The sequence below is a fragment of the Orcinus orca genome, chromosome 5 (genome assembly GCF_937001465.1).
Source record: "Orcinus orca chromosome 5, mOrcOrc1.1, whole genome shotgun sequence".
Taxonomy (NCBI): domain Eukaryota; kingdom Metazoa; phylum Chordata; class Mammalia; order Artiodactyla; family Delphinidae; genus Orcinus; species Orcinus orca.
Window position 1 is genome coordinate 72561011 of NC_064563.1, and position 13096 is coordinate 72574106.

Consider the following 13096-nt stretch of genomic DNA (forward strand, 5'->3'; position numbering starts at 1 on the left):
TTAAAGGCAAAATGGGATAATGCTCTTCAACGTTATAGCTAGCTACAAAGCTAAATAAGTGAAAAAAATACTTGCAGCCCTTTAAATGTCTGTTTTTTCTTGAGCTTAAAAAGTTAAGAATAAACATCGTCTTTGAAATCTGATTTTAAAAGTTTATCATGTTTCTGTCATTCAAATATACCTTGATGTTATCTATCATAGTTTATTCAGTAAGTTATTTAGATTAGCTTTTTGAACTATTTTCTAAAGATTATATCAATACGGAAAATGGTATATCAGTATCACTTGATGAACAAAGAATATACAAATGTGATGAAAAATAGTTACAAGTTAAATAGTAAAGAAAAAAGAAAAATCACATATTAAATATATAGATAATAAATCTGATAAATCTTATATAAAATATATTGATAAATTTAATAATCCAAAATGAAGAAAGACCTGAGAATAAATTATTCAATGAAATGAGAAAGTTAAATATGAGCGCGCCAATATTAAAGACATGTTTAGCTCATGATTCCTTAATTTAAAAATATATATATTTTTAAATGTAAATAAGATTGTTCTGATTATTTAAAATTTTGTTATATAGAACAAGGAATCCCATTTCTTATGGGGTTTGCCTTCTTAAAAGAGGCAAAATAATTGGCTTGCCTTCTCTGATAGGGTTGGGTACTGATGACTTGTTTCTAAACAAACTTTTATGTATGACTTTTGTTCCACGTTTGTTTCAGGAAATCTGATACAATCATCTGAATCTTTTCTTCTGTTATATCTTAGTTGATGTTGGCAAGGTGATGAAAAATAAGTTCCTTTTTCATGATCATCCATTCACTGTGGGAAAAAGCTTACAAAGCCCTTTCATTAAATCGTTCATCCCTCTCTCCCTAATAATTAAATTATTCTACTAAATTCTTCTCATGAGTGTAGAGCCAAATTAATTGTTCAAAGAAAAACAAATTTTCGCTATTGATTGTATTGAACAGGTAAATGAAGTCAGCATGTTTGTTCCTGGAGCCACTAGTATGCACAGTAACACAGCAAGGTTATTGCTGCCATTCACTGAGCAATCATCCCATGTCAGGCCCTGTCCTAAGCACTTCACATACAGTATCTTATTTAATTCCCACCACAGTCCTTCAATAATTATGTAATTGTCATATTTCACTTTTTCCAGCAAAGGGAGAAAGTTGTGGAGCCAAAAGTAAAACCTAGACCTACCCACTGCAAAGCCACACTCTTAACCCAAGTTGTCTCTTGCCCACAAGTGGGGAAAAACAGAGATGAAAAGTCGTTGTGCCAATAACAGAGACCCCAATTTTAAGAAACTTGTGACACTTTCACTTTGCATTTTCAAGAGCAATTTTTCATCACTTAAACTGTATCTCAATTATAGCGTATACATAACACTTCTATTTTGTCAGCAAAGACATTGTCAAGTTATAATTTACAGAAAGCTTTAAGATTTACGTACACTTTATCTATTTCACATAATGAGCGACGGGAAGAGTCAGGGTCCATATGGTGACTCAAACACATTTGAATAATTACTTTCTGACTGTATTAAAGTCTTGGGCTCTCTTTCCAGTAAGTAGAAAAATTGAACAATTTCATTTTGACCTCTCTGACCCTGTTAGTTCTTGGTAAAAATTCCTGACATATAGTTAAATGAGTGAATGAAAACAGCAGGCAGAAGGAAGAAGGCAAAAACAGAGACTCTGACATTCTGACAAGTGAGTGCATGGATTTTTTTTAAGAGTTCAGAATGGGCTTTATTTGTCAAAATTAAATAGAAATGTCTATTCAAATACCTTGACAGTATTTTAAATTGAGTTATTTGTCTTTTTATTGTTAAATTGTAAGACTTCTTTATATTTTGGATACTAGTTCCTTATCAGATATATGCTTTGTAAACATATTTTGTATTCTGTCCATTGGCTTTTCACTTTGTTGATAGTGTCCTTTGAAGCACAAAAGTTTTTATTTGGATAAAGTCCAACTTATCTATATTTTCTTTTATCATTTTGTGTTTTGAATATGGCATCTAAGAAACCATTGCATGATCAAAAGTCATGGAGACTTATGACTATGGGTTCTTTTAGAGTTTTATAGTTCTAGCTCTAAAATGTAGGCATTTGATCCATTTTGCATTAAGTTTTGCATATGATGTGAGGAAAATGTCCAGATTTATTCTTTTGCATGTGGATATCTAGTTGTCCCAGCACCGTTTGTTGAAATTTCCCCATTGAATGGTCTCATCATTTTGTCTAAACCAATTGACAATAAATATGTGGTTTTATTTCTGAATTCTTAATCCTATTTCATTATTCAATTTGTCTATCCTTATATTTATACTACATTGTCTTGACTAATGTAGCTTTGTAGTAAGATTTGAAATCAGAACGTGTGAGCCTTCCAACTTTTTTCTTTTTTTTCTGGATCACTTGTATTTCTATATAAATTTTTGGATTAACTTGCCTATTTCTGTGAAAAAAGGCAACTGGGATTCTGATAGGAATTGCCTTGAATTTGCAGATCAGTTTAGGAAATATTGCTGTCAAGTCTTTCAATCCATAAACAAAGGATATCTTTCGAACTACTTAGGTCTTTAATTACTTTCAAAGTTGTTTTGTAGTTTTCAGTGAACAAGTCTTACACTAATTTTATTCAATTTATTTCTACGTAGTTTATCTTTTTGTTGCTATAGTAAATGGAATTATTTTCTTAACTTAATATTTGCATTGTTCATTGCCAGAGTATAAAATACAATTGAGTTTGTATAATGATCTTGTTTCTTGCAAACTTGCTGACCTCATTTATTAGCTCTAACATTTTTGTTTGTTTGTCTGCTTTGCAGATTCCTGCAGATTTTCTATTTAGAAGACTGTGTCACCCACAAATACAATTTTACTCTTTCCTTCCTAATCTAGGTGCCTTTATTCATTTCTCCTAACAATTGTTGTGGCTATAAACTTCAGTACAATGTTGAATAGAAATGGTGAGAGTAGATCTATTTATCTTGCTCCTGATCTTAGGTGGAAAAGTTTTCAATCTTTCACCTTTAAGTATGATCTTAGTTCTGGACTTTTTGTAGATGCCCTTTACTAGGTTGAAGAAAGTCCCTCAACTCTTAGTTTGTTGAGTGTTTTTATTGTAACAGAGTGTTGGATTTTGTCAAATGTTTTTTCTCATCTATTGAGATGATCATGTGGTTTTATTCTTTTTTTTTTTTTTTTTTTTTTTTTTGCGGTACGCGGGCCTCTCACTGTTGTGGCCTCTCCCGTTGCGGAGCACAAGCTCCAGACGCGCAGGCTCAGCGGCCATGGCTCACGGGCCTAGCCACTCCGCGGCATGTGGGATCTTCCCGGACCGGGCCACGAACCCGTGTCCCCTGCATCGGCAGGCAGACTCTCAACCACTGCACCACCAGGGAAGCCCTGGTTTTATTCTATTACTGTGGTGGATTACATTGATTGATTTTTGTGTGTCAAATGAAAATTGTATTCCTGGGGTAAATTTCATTTGTTCATAGTGTTTGATTCCTTTGAATAAGTTACTAGATTCAGTTTGCTAGTATTTTATTGAGGTTTTTTACATCTATATTTATAAGGCATATTGTTCTGTAATTTTCTTGCTGTGTCATTGTCCATCTTTAGTATCAAGATAACACTGGCATCATAGAACTAATTGGGAAGTGTTCTTTTATCTTTTAATTTTTTAAGACTTTCTGGATGGAGGAGTCAAGATGGCAGAATAGGAGGAGGCAAATTTGCCTCTCCTCACAAGTACATCAAGAATACATCTACAGATGGAACAGTTCTCACAGAGGACCTGCTGAACACTAGTGGAAGATCTTAGACACCTAAAAGTGCAAGAAAAATTCCCACACAACTGGGTGGGCTGAAAGAAAGAAAAAAAAAAGAAAAGAGGAAATGGGAAGGGACCAGCACCTCTGGTGGGGAAGTGAAGGTGAGGAGAGGTCCCCACACTCTGAAAAGCCCATTCACAGCAGGGAATTCAGCTGGGACAGCAAAGGACCTTCAGGGGATCAGAGAGGAATGCAGCAATCGGTCTGTGGAAGGCAGGACAAAGTAAGAACTGCACATATGGTCCATGCCACAGCCCTGCACACCTCCCAGCCTGAGTCATGTGTCTCCTGGTGCGGAGGGGTACTGGGTGCTGGAAAGTAGTACTTGGAGTACTCCCCCAGGGAGGGGACAACTGTTGGCTGTGAAGAGACGGTCTGAAGGGACAGGAGTAAGGAGTTCTACAGCCAGGAAAGTTTTTGGAAGAAGCCCGGGCCACTATCAAAGCAAGGTGCCATTGTTGAGTGGCGCATAAGGGGTGGGGCCGCTATTGCAACCCCCTCCTCCACCCACTAGCCCCATGGGCATGGGGAGGGGCACCCCTCAAGCCAAGGCCTCCTCTGACTGCACAGGCTCCAGCGGGCTTGCACATGCTGCCCATGCCAAGGCCTCCTCCAGAATCAGACCTGGGCACCCCAGTCTGAGACGGGAAGCCGCCAGTGCTGGCAGGGGCTGAGTGCTAAAGTGTGGGGTTACGAGAGCAGATCCAAGTAGAGGACCATTGTTGGCTGTGCAGAGACAACCTGAGGGGATGGGAGTGAGGGGCTCTGCAGCTGGGAATGTTCCTAGAGGAAGCATGGTCTGCCTTGGAAATGAGGTGCTATTGTTGAGTGGTGTTCAAGGGGCGGCACCGCCACTGCGACCCCCTTCCTGACCTACCAGCCCCTGCCTTCACGGGCACTGAGAGGCACTCCCAACAGAATGAGTGCTCCCCAGTATGTTGCAACTTCCTGTCAGTCTCTGTTGCAGGCATTTCACGCACACCCCAGTTGTGCCCACCTTATCCCTACCCAGCCTGAGTGAGTACGTGCCCCAATGAGCTGCTGCTTTTGACACCTCTTGCCTGGGTGGGGAACAGAGGCCTGAGGGTGATGCACATGCAGAGGTGCAGCCAAAGCCAAAGCTGCACCCCAGGGGTTGTGAAACTAAGGAAGAGGAACCGAAATCTCTCTGTGCAGCTGTACAAGCCATGGATTAAATCCCCATGATCTGCTTGGTAAACCCTATGTCTGTGGAATACTTGAATAGATAACAAGTGCTCCCACAACTGACACTGGACTAGCTTTAGCAGCTGACTTTGGGGACAAGTACACATGGGAGTTGGGCGAGGTTAGAGTCTGTTCTGCGCCCACAGTGCTCATAACAGTTCCAGAGACCTAGAGGTATTTAAGGGCCATGAGTGGATGCGAGGGTTGGCTGTGGCTCATTGTGGGTGCAAGGATATTGACAGCAGAGGCCTCAGGAAAATATTATTATTACTATCATTATTTTGTTTTGTTTTGTTTCATTTTGTTCTGTTGTTGGTTTTGGGTTTTTTTATTTATTTATCTTCTCTTTTTTAAAATTTTTATTAGATTTTTATTTTTCTATTTTTATTTTATTTTTTTGTTGCTTTGTGTTTTATTTTTGGTCTTTGTTTTGTTTTTTGTTCATTTTTCTGTGTTTGTTTTATGTTTTCTTTATTTTAGTTTGCTTCCTGTTTTTGTTTTGTTTTTGGTTTTTGTTAATTTTGTTTTTATTGCTTGTTTTGGTTATGGGGTTCCTCTGTTTGTTTGGCTGTTCTCTTGTTTTTTGTTTTCTTTGGGTTTTTTGTTGTTTTTGTTGTTGTTTGATTTTGCTGTTACCATAGGTCTTGGGTTTTGTTTACCTGTTTGTTTTCTTTCTTTTTTTTTTTCTTTTCTTTTTGGCCACACCATGCAGCTTTCCAGGTCTCAGTTCCCTAGCCAGAGGTTGGGCCTGAACCTCCAGGTTAAGAGCACCGAGTCCAAGACGCTGGACCTCCAGAGAATTCTCAACCCCAGGGAATATTAATTGGTGTGAGCTCTACCAGAGGTCTCCATCTCAACACCAAGACCCGGCTCCACCCAACTGCCTACAGGCTCCAGTGCTGGACACCTCGTGCCAAACAACCAGCAAGACAGGAACACAGCCCCACCCATCAGCAGACAGGCTGCCGAAAGTTGTACTAAGCTCACAGACACCCCAAAACACACCACCTGATGTGACCCTGCCCTTCAGAGGGACAAGACTCAGCTCCACATGCCAGAGCTCAGGTACCAGTCCCTCCCACCAGCAAGCCTACACCAGCTGCTGGACCAACCCCACCCACAAGGGGGCAGACACCAGAAGCAAGAGGAACTGCAACCCTGCAGCCTGCAGAAAGGAGACCACAAAAACAGTAAATTAGGCAAAATAAGATGACAGAGAAATACGTTGCAGACAAAGGAGCAAGGTAAAAATCCACAAGACCAAATAAATGAAGAGGAAATAAGCCATCTACCTGATAAAGAATTCAGAGTAATGATAGTAAAGATGATCCAAGATCTCTGAAAGAGAAAGGAGGCATGGATTGAGAAGACACAAGAAACGTTTAACAAGAACCTAGAAGAACTAAAGAAAAACAGTGATGAACAACACAATAACTGAAATGAAAAATACACTAGAAGGAATCAATAGCAGAATAATTGAGGCAGAAGACTGGATTAGTGACCTGAAAGGTAGAATGGTGGAAATAACTGCCATGGAGCAGAATAAAGAAAAAAGAATGAAAAGAAATGAGGACAGTCTCAGAGACCTCTGGGACAACTAAACACACCAACATTCGAATTATAGGGGTCCCAGAAGAAGAATAAGAGAAAGAGAAGATGTCTGAGAAATTTTTGAAGAGATTATACTTGAAAACTTCCCTAACATGGGAAAGGAGATAATCACCCAAGTCCAGGAAGCACAGAGAGTCCCATACAGGATAAACCAAGGAGAAACACACCAAGACACATATTAATCAAACTAACAAAAATTAAATACAAAGGGAAAATATTAAGAGCAGCAAGGGAAGAGCAACAAAGGAATCCCTATAAGGTTATCAGCTAATTTTTCAGAAGAAACTCTGCAGGTCAGAAGGGAGGGGCAAGATATATTTAAGTGATAAAAGGGAAAAAACATACGACCAAGATGACTACCCAGCAAGGATCTCATTCAGATTGGACAGAGAAATCAAAAGCTTTGCAGACAAGGAAAAGCTAAGAGAATTCAGCACCAACAAACCAGCTTTACAGCAAATGCTAAAGGAACTTCTCTAAGTGCGAAACACAAGAGAAGAAAAAGACCTACAAAAACAAACCCAAAACAATTAAGAAAATGGTAATAGGAACATACATATTGATAATTACCTTAAACGTAAATGTATTAAATGCTCCAACCAAAACAGACTGGCTGAATGGATACAAAAACAAGACCTGTATATATGCTGTCTACAAGAGACCCACTTCAGACCTAAGGCCACATACAGACTGAAAGTGAGGGGGTGGAAAAAGCTATTGCATGCAAATGGAAATCAAAAGAAAGCTGGGGTAGCAATACTCATATCGGACAAAATAGACTTTAAAATAAAGGCCATTACAAGAGACAAGAAAGGACACGACATAATGATCAAGGGATCAATCCAAGAAGAAGATATAACAATAGTAAATATTTATGCGCCCAACATAGGAGCACCTCAATACATAAGGGAAATGCTAGCAGCCATAAGGGAGAAATTGACAGTAACACAATAATAGCGGAGGACATTAACACCCCACTTACACTAAAGGACAAGTCATCCATACAAAAAATTAATAAGGAAACACAAGCCTTAAATGACATATTAGACCAGATAGGCTTAATTGATATTTATAGGACATACCATCCGAAAGCAGCAGAATACACTTTCTTCTCAAATGCACACAGAACATTCTCCAGGATAGATCACATCTTGCGTCACAAATCAAGCCTTAGTAAATTTAAGAAAATTGAAATTGCATCAAGGAAAAATTGATAATCAATTACAGGAGAATTGAAATCAATTACAGGAAAAAAACCCTGCAAAACATACAAACACAGTGGGGCTAAATAATATGCTACCAAATAACCAATGGATCACTGAAGAAATCAAAGAGGAAATCAAAAAATACCTAGAAACAAATGATAAAGAAAACATGACAACCCAAAACCTAAGGGATGCAGCAAAAACAGTTCTAAGGGGAAAGTTTATAGCAATACAATCCCACCTGAAGAAACAAACAAACAAACAAATCACACAAAAAAACCTAACCTTACACCTAAAGCAAGTAGAGAAAGAAGAGCAACCAAAACCCAACATTAATAGAAGGAAAGAAATCATAAAGATCAGAGCAGAAATGAATGAAATAGAATTGAAGAAAACAATAGCAAAGATCAATGAAACTAAAAGCTGGTTCTTTGAGAAGATAAACAAAATTGATAAACTTTTTGCCAGACTCATCAAGAAAAAAGGGAGAGGACTCAAATCAATAAAATTAGAAATGAAAAAGGAGAAGTTACAACTGACACCACAGAAATACAAGGCATCCTAAGAGACTACTACAAGAAACTCTATGCCAATAAAATGGACAACATGGAAGAAATGGACAAATTCTTAGAAAGGTACAACTTTCCAAGACTGAACCAGGAAGAAATAGAAAATATGAACAAACCAATCACAAGTAATGAAATTGAACCTGTGATTAAAAATCTTCCAGCAAACAAAGTCCAGGACCAGATGGCTTCACAGGGGAATTCTGTCAAAAATTTAGAGAAGAGCTAGCACTTATCCTTCTCAAACTCTTCCAAAAAATTGCAGAGGGAGGGACACTCCCAAGCTCATTCTACAAGGCCACCATCACCCTGATACCAAAACTAGACAAAGGTATCGCACACAAAAAAGAAAATTACAGGCTGATATCACTGGTGAACATAGATGCAAAAATCCTCAACAAAATGCTAGCAAACAGAATCCAACAACACATTAAAAGGATCATACACTATGATCAAGTGGGATTTATCCCATGGATGCAAGGATTCTTCAATATATGCAAATCAATCAATGTGATACACTATATTAACAAACTGAAGAATAAAAACCATATGATCATCTCAACATATGCAGAAAAAGCTTTCAACAAAATTCAACACCCATTTATGATAAAAACTCTCCAGAAAGTGGGAATAGAGTCAACCTACTTCAACATAATAAAGGCCATATACGACAAACACACAGCAAACGTTATTCTCAATGGTGAAAACCTGAAACGGTTTCCTCTAAGATCAGGAACAAGACAAGGATGTCCACTGTCACCACTTTTATTCAACATAATTTTGGAAGTCCTAGCAATGGCAATCAGAGAAGAAAAAAAAATAAAAGGGATCCAAATTGGAAAAGAAGAAGTAAAACTGTCACCGTTTGCAGATGACATGATACTATACATAGAAAACCCTAAAGATGCCACCAGAAAACTACTAGAGCTAACTGAATTTGGTAAAGTTGCAGGGTACAAAATTAATTCACAGAAATTGCTTGCATTCTTATACACTAACAATGAAAGATCAAAAAGAAATTAAGGAAATAATCCCATTTGCCATTGCAACAAATAGAATAAATTACCTAGGGTTAAACCTAGGTAGAGGCAAAAGAGGCAAAAGACCTGTACTCAGAAATCTATAAGATACTGATGAAGGAAATGAAAGAGGCAAAAGACCTGTACTCAGGAGGCAAAAGACCTGTACTCAGAAATCTATAAGATACTGATGAAGGAAATGAAAGATGACACAAACAGATGGAGAGCTCTACCATGTTCTTGGATTGGAAGAATCAATATTGTGAAAATGACTATATGATCCAAAGCAAATTCAATGTAATCCCTATCAAATTACCAACAGCAGATTCAATGCAATCCCTATCAAATTACCAATAGCATTCTTCACAGAACTAGAACAAAAAAATGTCACAATTTGTATGGAAACACAAGAGACCCCAAATAGCCAAAGCAATCTTGAGAAAGAAAAATGGAGATGGAGGATTCAGGCTCCCTGACTTCAGACTATACTATAAAGCTACAGTAATCAAGACAGTATAGCACTGACACAAAAACAGGAATATAGATCAATGGAACAGGTTAGAAAGCCCAGAGATAAACACATGCACCTATGGTCACCTAATCTATGACAAATGAGGCAAGAATATAAAATGGAGAAAAGACAGTGTCTTTAATAAGTGATGCTTGGAAAACTAGACAGCAACATGTAAAGGAATGAAATTAGAACTTTCCCTAACACCATATACAAAAATAAGCTCAAAATGGATTAAAGACCTAAATGTAAGGCCAGATACTATAAAACTCTTAGAGGAAAACATAGGCAGAACACTCTTTGACATAAATTGCAGCAAAATCTTTTTCGAGCCACCTCCTAGAGTAATGAAAATAAAAACAAAAATAAACAAATGGGACCTAATGAAACTTAAAAGCTTTTGCACAGTAAAGGAAACTATAAACAAGACAAAAAGACAGTCCTCAGAATGAGAGAAAATATTTGCAAACAAAGCAACTGAGAAAGGATTAATCTCCAAAATATACAAACAGCCCATGCAGCTCAATATGAAAAAAAACAACAACCTAACCAAAAAATGGGCAGAAGACCTAAATAGACATTTCTCCAAAGAAGACATACAGATGGCCAACAAACACATGAAAAGATGCTCAACATCACTAATCATTGGAGAATTGCAAATCAAAACTACAATGAGGTATCACCTCACACCAGTCAGAATGGCCATCATCAAAAGATCTACAAACAATAAATGCTGGAGAGGGTGTGTAGAAAAGGGAACCCTCATACACAGTTGGTGGGAATATAAATTGATACAGCCACTATGGAGAACAGTATGGAGGTTCCTTAAAAAACTAAAAATAGAGCTACCATATGACCCAGCCATCCCACTCCTGGGCATATACCCTGAGAAAACCATAATTCAAAAATATACATGCACCCCAATGTTCATAGCAGTACTATTTACAATAGCTAGGACATGGAAGCAACCTAAATGTCCATCAACAGAGGAATGGATAAAGAAGATGTGGTACATGTATACAGTGGAATATTACTCGGCCATAAAAGGAATGAAACTGTGCAATTTGCAGAGGCGTGAATGGACCTAGAGACTGTCATACAGAGAGAAGTAAGTCAGAAAGAGAAAAACAAATATCATATAATATTGCTTATATGTGAACTCTAGAAAAATGATACAGATGAACTTATTTGCAAAGCAGAAGTAGAGACACAGATGTAGAGAATGGACTATGGATACCAGTGGGGGAAGGGGGTGGAATGAATTAGGAGATTGGTATTGACATATCTACACTACTATATATAAAATAGATAACAAATGAGAACCTACTATACAGCACAGGCAACTCTGCTCAATGCTCTGTGGTGACCTAAATGGGAGGGAAATCCAAAATAGAGGGGATATATGTATATGTATAGCTGATTCACTTTGCTGTACAGCAGAATCTAACACAACATTGTAAAGCAACTGTGCTCCAATAAAAATTAATTTAAAAAAATAGTTTCTGAAGGATTGGTGTTTATTCTTCCTTAAATATTTGGTAGAATTTGACAGTGAAGTCATCTGGTCCTGGACATTTTTGTGTGGGCATTTTTTCTGAAATACTCGTTCCATCTTCTTATTTCTTATAGGTCTATTCTACTTTTTGATTTGGTTTTGGCAGTCTGTGTTTTTCAAGGAATTTGTCCATTTCATCTAGGTTATCTAAATGTTGGCATAAAAGTCTTCATAGTATTCCTTTATATGTCTTTTTTATTTCTGTAAGATTAGCAGTAGTTTGGAATTTGATTATATAAGTTTTAAATCTAGAAACAAAACACTGAGATATTTGTCACTTATTTATCAAGAAGAGCCATGAGATACAAAGACCTCTCTGGCAGAGTCCAGGGGAGAGTAATAGTAATAATAACATATACAACTAATACTGAACACCAACAAGAATTGACATCCAGAAGAGACTTTACTCCAGTGGATGAGCATGGCATCAGGAACTTCTAGGCACCAACACAATATAATGTGGGAGTTTAGTCTGTTTTCAAGTAGCATTTCTGATAGTGATTGAGAGCATGGTAAGTGTCTGAGTACAAGTTACGTAGGGGCTTAGATTCTGGTCCAGACTGGGAACTTAGAATATATGCTTCTTCACTTGTAGCACTTAATGCAAGACAGAACAGCATTCAGAACTGTAACTGAGGTGAAATCACTGAGCAAAAAATCATATGAAATATAGCCTATGGGAACAGAAAGAGATGAGAAACTGGGTTCAAAATCCAGGCTCTACTAGAGGATGAAAAATTAAATTAGCAGTGTCTCTGTAACAAAAAGGATTCTCTAAGCTTATAAGCAGCAGGAAGCCAGACTCTTAGAATTGAGATCAGAGGAAGAAACTGTTAAAAAATAAAATAAAAGGTTTGGGCCTCAGTTTAAAGAGTAGACTCCTTGGCCAACAGGGGCCCTTTGTTATAACAAATGTCTCTAAATTCACCTTCTTTTTTCAGTTACCATGGAGATGGTAGTTGTAAAGACAGTCTATCCTTCTATCACGGATCAGGATCTCCATGTGCCACTAACATTTAATCAAACCTTTTTTCTCTCCCATCTTAAAACAAACAGCAAATAAACTTTATTAGACTACTCACATAATCTTCCACCTACTGTTCCTAGCTTCTCCACCCCACCATGGCCAAACTTCCTGAAGTAATTTCCTGCCTCCACTTCTTTCTCATATATTTACTTTAGCCTATTTCAATCTTGCCTTCACCTTCCTCTTCCCAACTCCACTGAAATAGTCCTTCCCAATAATCTTATTGCTGCTAAATGCAGTGAACACTTTAGCTTTTCCTTTTCCTGGATATCTTTTCAGAATCTCCTTTGTTGACCACACCCTTCTTACTGAAAAACTCCCTTGTGTTCTCCTACTTTTCTTGTCATCCTTCTTCAGTTTCTTTTACCATTTCCTCCTCCTATGACCTTTAAAGATGAACTTTCTCAGGGTTTGATTCTAGAATCTCTTTTCTTATCATGCTTCAAACTCTTCTAGGAAATGTATGACTTTAATTCTTATCTACATACCAGTGACTCTCACCTCACCTTTCTTTTGACTACCATACCT